Raw genomic sequence first — 7,092 nt, forward strand, 5'->3', positions numbered from 1 at the left:
ATTATTATTTGAGACAGGGTCTCACTTTGTCACTCAGGCTGGAGTGGTGTCATGTGAACACAGCTCACTGCAGCCTCAACTTCCTGGGCTCAAGCAAACCTCCCACCTGAGCCTCCAATTAGCTGGTACCACAAGCATGCACTGCCATGCCTGGTTAATTTTTAAACAATTTTTTTGTAAAGACAATGCCTCTTGGCCAGGCATGGTGGCTCATGCCTGTAATCCCAGCACTTTGGGAAGCTGAGGCAGGTAGATCACCTGTGGTCAGGAGTTCAAGACCAGCCTGGCCAACATGGTGAAACCCTGTATCTACAAAAATACAAAAATTAGCCGGGCATGATGGTGGGTGCTTGTAATCCCCACTACTTAAGAGACAGAGGTGGGAGAATCGCTTGAACCCAGGAGGTGAAGTTTGCAGTGAGCCGAGATCACGCCACTGCACTCCATCCAGCCTGGATGACAGAGTGAGACTCCGTCTCAAAAAAAAAAAAGAAAAAAAAGAAAAAGAAAAAGACAATCCCTCTTCATGTTGCCTAGGCTGGTCTCAATCTCCTGAACTCAAGCAATCCTCCCACCTTGGTCTCCCAAAGTGCTGGGATTGTATACAGGCGAGTTCTCATGCCTGGCTTATATTTCATAAATCAAATGTATGTATGTGCGTTTGAAAAATGGTAACCCATTTCTGGATGAATGTCGGCTCCAGACCACCTGAAATGGTTAGGCCAAGGATTGGCAGGCCCTCTGCTGTACCTTTGTGCCCTCAGACTCTGGAAGCCCAGGGATGGGGAACGAGAGCACTGCCTTCCCTTGGTCCTGAAGGGAAGTTCTCGAGGGTTCTCCTGCCAGTGCCTACATAGATGAGAGCATGCTGGGACGTGGGGAGGGAGTTCAATCAGTGAGTGAATGCCCATCTTGAAGGGTGAAGTTCTGTCCTAGGTCTTGGCTACAAGGAAAGTGTCTAGCATAACTGTCCTTGAGCAAGTGAAGCCTCTTGTTTGGAGAGTGTCAGGAACCAAGGTTATATACTCAAAACCAGAGGCATGTGATAAACTGCTCTGTTGGAGCTTTCGACTGAAATTGCCCACACACTTGGGAAAGGGGGAGCTCTCAGTATTCAGGTGTGGCATTAAAGAAGACTTTGTGGAGGAGATTTCACTGGGGTCTGGAGCAAATGATAAGATTCAAAGATACAGAAACAAAGCAGGAAGAAGGAGAGGGGAGTTCGATCACTGAAATTTTCATTACCCTTTGGCCATCTAGAGACTGTGTGCACTTCCCCACTTTCCCTCCTTCCCTCTCTTTCCTTGTTTTCCTCCTTATCTCCCACATATCCATCCTGCGAGCTTGTTGTCACTTGTACCTTGCTAATAGCTCTAGCAGACTGTGAAGAAGCATAGAGAAGTAGATCTTCTACAAGAGTATATTAAGTTAGATGTGGTTTGCTCCTGCTTGGCTGGGATAGCAGGTTAAAGTAGGATCCTGGACCCTCTAGACCATCCAGGGGCTAGTGTCCATAGCCTCAATGCTCAGTTTTTAGAACCCTCGGCACAATTGTTCTGGAAACCCTCTCCTGTTAGATACTTCTTGATTTTGCCCCACAGTTATTGCAGTGGGTGCTGCCTGAGCAGCTTTTATAGCCAAATCGGAGATTAAGATCCAAACCTTGACAGCAGCTAGACTGTGCCCTGACCTGGGCTCGCAGGAAGAATCTGCACTGTGCCTGCTGCCCTCACCCAGACCTCGTCTGGCCTGGAAGGAACCTCCTCGCTTACTCTAGGGCTGTCTGCACAGGCCCAAGGCCCAAGGCAGTCTGAGGAGGAATGGGCCTGGGAGCCGGTAGCTAGTGGGGAACAGGAAGCATACTTGGGGCCCTGGTACACCATGTTCGGTTGGATTCTTGGCTGGGATTTGCCATTCAAAGTCATCAATTTTACTTCGTGTGCTCCTTCAGTCTAGGGCTTGAACTTTCTGGGAAAGCAGTACAAAAAATGGTACAAATGAAGTTGGGGGATTATCTGGGGATTTCAACAATGGTTGATTCCCTTTAAGAAGGATAATCTGGAATTGAATGTATAAGGGTTGCAATTTCAAGTCTTATGCAGGCTGCAGGGGGCTGAGTGAAAACAGTGAATACAAGAGAAGTGTATACACAGAAGGGGATGTGTCTCTTCTTAGGACTGCGGAAAATTCATCTTCTCATTGTGGCTTCCTCTGAGCGCTAGGCTGGAGTTGCCAGATCAGCAAGGAGTCTGCAGTGAGAGGCTTTCAGAAAACACCCCTCTTCTCTAAAGACAGCAGACTCGTCATTCGATGCTGTCTTGCTGGCCTATCATTGTGACTGTGACGTTTTTGGGTGTTTGCATCGCTGTTTACCTCTGTGATTTCTCTCATTCATTAGGAGAATTCATTATCCTCTGTTCTTGCAGAGAAAATCTCCTTAGGCAGCTGCTAGGAATAACTGTTAAGTTGTTCCTAGTATTGCCATGGCTACCCCTGTCCCAAGTAGAAGACAAGCTGGGGTCTCCTGTAAGTAGATAAAGTAGGGTGGGGTGGAGGAAGGATCGGGAGCTGTGAGTCAGACCTTGTCCAAACCCTGCTTTTACGGCCTTCTAGGTGTGTAGATGAATCTCAGGCCTCCCAGAGTTTCTGGTTCCTCCTCTGCATTGCTGAAGATTGGTAAAGATTAGGAAGAACAAGGCCTAGAAAGCACCGTTTTAACAAAAAATTGGCTCTCAGTCTATCCTTACATTTCTTCCCTTGAGTGGCTTCTTACAAAACCTCTTTCCAATATGTTGCCTTCTTTCAGCCAAGTCTTGTTCTTTATCTCCTATATACCATTTATCCCCTTTATCCACGTATCTCCTCAAATCTTCCACCTGACAGCTTCCCCGATGATAAACATCTTGCATCAGTGCGGTGCATTTGTTGTAATTGATAGCCAATATTGATACATTACTCTCAACTGAAGTCCATGGTTTACATTAGGATCCACTTTGTGTTGAATGAGGTTTTGACAATAGTATGATAACACAAATCCACCATCACTGTATCATACGGAAGAGTTTCACTGCCCTAAAATCCCCTTGTTTTCCACCTATTTATCCCCCTCTCTTTTCCTACCTCCCCTGCAACCCCTGGCAACCACCGGTCATTTGACTGTCTCCATGGTTTTGCATTTTCCAGAATGTCAGATAGCTGGAATCATATAGTATGTAGCCTTTTCAGATTGGCTTCTTTCACTTAGTAATACGCATTTAAAATTTCTTCATGTCTTTTCATGGCCTGATACCTCATTTCATTTTATCATTGAATCGTGTTTTGTTGTATGGATGCACTACAATTTGTTTATCCACTCGCCTATTAAAGGGCAACTTGGTTGCTTCCAAGTTTTGGCATCAACAATGCCAAATTATAAGTAGAGCTACTATAAATATTTATGTCCAGGTTTTTGTGTGCAGGTTTTGATTGGCAGCTAGAATGACTGACCTAGCTTTAAGAATAATCTTAGCTTCTCCAATTCTATGTGTTTATTTTAGCATGGTATACTTCACCTGCTACTCACAGGGATTTCTCAGTTCTCTGAGCACATGCTTCTTCGTTTAAAGAGAAACAATCATTGTCATGTAACTGCAGGCATGGTGGCTCATGCTTGTAATCCCAGCACTTTGGGAGGCCAAGGCAGGAGGATCGCTTAAGGCTAGGAGTTCGAGACCAGCCTGCGCAGTGTAGTGAGACCTCATCTCTACCAAAAAAAAAAAAAAGTTAGCTGGGCATAGTGACATGTCTCATAGTCCCAGCTACTTAGGAGGCTGAGGCAGGAGGATTGCTTGAGCTCAGGAGTGTGAGTCTGCAGTGAGCTGTGATCAAGCCACTGCACCCCACCCTGGGTGACTGAGTGAGACCCCTTCTCAATTAAAAAGAAAATTTAAATGAAAGTCATATAACTGGCAGAATTCTGGGATTCGGGAACCTCTCAGAGCCCAAGTCCACACAATGTCCTCTCAGTTTCCAGGCTTGATTAGACTTAGGGGACTGTATCACTCTCAGAGAAATTAGCAACCATGGAGCTTTAGCCCAGAGAAAGGTCTCGTGTGGGGGCTTCTGGAACAGGGAAGGCCATTCATAGCACTTGGCCATAGGCTACTTCCCTAGTGACTTTCAATCCCACTGTTCCTTCTCCTAAAACTGGCTCAAGCAAGGAGAGCTTCTCACCAGCTAATGCACCCCAGAACACTGCTCAGGTTTAGGTGAACAACTGTGAGAACTGTTAGGGAGGAGTTTTTACTGGTTGGGGACATAATCCACATGTAGACCAAGAGGGAGATACCTGAATCTTGTTTGCCCCTCCCTATTTAGGCAATAGGGCTGTGGAATCGGTTTCCTGATCACTCTGCTGACCTAGCCCTGCACTTTTCTTTTACTTGAGGGCTGAGACGGTAAGATTACCATTTTCTTTTCTTTTCTTTCTTTCTACTTTCTCTTCTTCTTCTTTTTTTTTTTTTTTTTGCTAGGCTAGAATGGAATGGCATGATCTTGGCTCACTGAAACCTCTGCCTTCCAGATTCAAATAATTCTCCTGCCTCAGCCTCCTGAGTAGCTGGGATTATAGGTGGCCACCACCACACTCAGCTAATTTTTATTTTATTTTATTTTATTTTTGAGACGGAGTCTCACTCTGTGGCCCATGCTGGAGTGCAGTGGTGCGATCTCGGCTCACTGCAAGCTCCGCCTTCCAGGTTCATGCCATTCTCCCACCTCAGCCTCCTGAGTAGCTGGGACTACAGGCACCTGCCACCACGCCTGGCTAATTTTTTTTTTTTTTTTTTTTAAATAGAGATGGGGTTTCACCATTCATGGGATGGTCTCTATCTCCTGACCTCACGATCCACCTGCCTCAGCCTCCCAAAGTGCTGGGATTACAGGCGTGAGCCACCGCACCCGGCCAAATTTTTTGTATTTTTAGTAGAGTCAGGGTTTTGCCATGTTGGCCAGGCGGGTCTTGAACTCCTCACCTCAGGTGATCCACCCACCTTGGCCTTCCAAAGTGTTGGGACTATAGTCATGAGCCACTGTGCCCGGACATTCTCATTTTCTATTTGCTCCTATTTTTACACAGCCGTTTCTTCTCCTCTAACTTTTAATTGCCTCAATAAAAAAAGAATCTTGCAGGCTAAGCATGGTGGCTCACGCCTATCATCCCAACACTTTGGGAGGCCGAGGTGGGCAGATTGCTTGAGGTCAGGAGTTAGAGACCAGCCTGGCCAACGTGGTGAAACTCCATTTCTACTAAAAATACAAAAAATTAGCTGGGCATGGTGGTGTATGCCTGTAATCCTAGCTACCCAGGAAGCTGAGGCAGGAGAATCACTGGAACCTGGGAGGCAGAGGTTGCAGTGAGCTGAGGTGGTACCACTGCACTCTAGCCTGGGTGACAGAGTGAGACTCCGCTCAAAAAAAAAAAAAAAAAAAAAAGAGAAAGAAAGAATATTGCTGGAAATAACTCCCCTTGATGGAGGTATTAGTAAACAAAATTAGTGTATACATGTTGTTCCAAGCTATTAGGTTTTTCTGTTTCTTATTAATTTTCATTCTTTTCAATAGTTTTAGTTAATTTTAAATGAAAATAAAAATATGGTCCCGAGGTTAATTGGGATTGATTTTCTTGGTTGATTGAATTAAAATGCCTCTTTCTTGAGTTGCTAGTATCAGAAATAAAGGAAGGAGCTGAGGTGAGCAAGGCAAACATAAAATGAAGCAGATGCTTTTTTCCTAGTGTATAGATAAAACAGCCCCAGTGACACACACATTCTAACAAGCTATGTGTGAAAATGCACGTATATATGTGTCTACATTTATAAACCTGGATGTCTAGGTGTCCTACTCCATTTTGTGTTGCCATAAAAGAATACCTAAAACTGGATAATTTATATAGAAAAGAGGTTTATTTGGCTCATAGTTCTGTAGGCTGTAGAAGAAGCATGATGCCAGCGTCTGGTTCTGGTGAGGGCTTCAGGCTGCTTCTACTCACGGCAGCAGGTGAAGGGGAGCTGGTGTGTGCAGAGATCCCATGGCCAGAGAGGAAGCGAGAGAGAAAGGGGTGCTGCCAGGCTCTTTTTAACAAACGGTTGTCGTGGGAACTAAGGGTGAGAACTCACTCATCCTCAAAGGAGGGCATTCATCAATTCATGAGGGATCTGCCCCCATGACCCGAACACCTCCCACTAGGCCCCACACTGGAGATCAAATTTCCACATGAGGTTTGGAGGGGACAAATATCCAAACTATAGCACTAGGTGCAGTTTACCACTGAGAAACACCTACGTAGAGGGACCCAACCAGATATGGAGTAGCGGGTGGGTGTGAGGGTTGTGGGGGCAGAGGGTAGGCCGGGAGAAGAGGCTGCACTCAGAGACCTGGCTATGGATTCCCAGGGCAGGGAGCAGAACGGTAAACCTTGCCAGGCCTGCCTGCGGAGGTGACAGTGCTAGATCAGGGACTAGCTCAGGTGCAGGTAATGGGGAAATGCTGCACGACCAGGCCCTGTTCTTCTCTAGCTAAATAAGGCAGTTAGAATAATTTGTGCGCAAGTGTATTTAATTTAATGTCAGAGTTGAAGCCAAGATTAAGTTCCCCAACCAAGAAGAACGATTAACAAAATTCAGGCACCAAGAACCTGCTTACTTTTTATTGTGAAGTATAATGATGTGCAAACTCAAGACAAATTGGATGTCCTAATAATAACTCATAAATATTACAAATACTGACTGAGATCAGGGTTTAGCTTTGAAATTGATGGCAGTGAAATTCTCACCTGTGCCCACTGTGGAAGTTTAACTACATTCTCTATATTAATAATGACAGCATTTAGCATGTAGTGGAAGAAAAAAAATCGTTTGTCAAAGGCATGACATCCATTAACAGGTATCAGTATTGCCCCAATTCTTAGTGTAGAAGACCTCCACATAAACAAATACATGACTAGAACTAACACGGAGGAAGAGTCTGGGACTCTAATGAATTTGGTATTATTCCTTCTCTGGGCATTGATTTCTTCTTGGTACTATAGCTGATTTTCAAACTTTCCCCTTTCTG

Source organism: Macaca mulatta, chromosome 18 (genome assembly GCF_049350105.2).
Source record: "Macaca mulatta isolate MMU2019108-1 chromosome 18, T2T-MMU8v2.0, whole genome shotgun sequence".
NCBI classification, from domain to species: Eukaryota; Metazoa; Chordata; class Mammalia; order Primates; family Cercopithecidae; genus Macaca; species Macaca mulatta.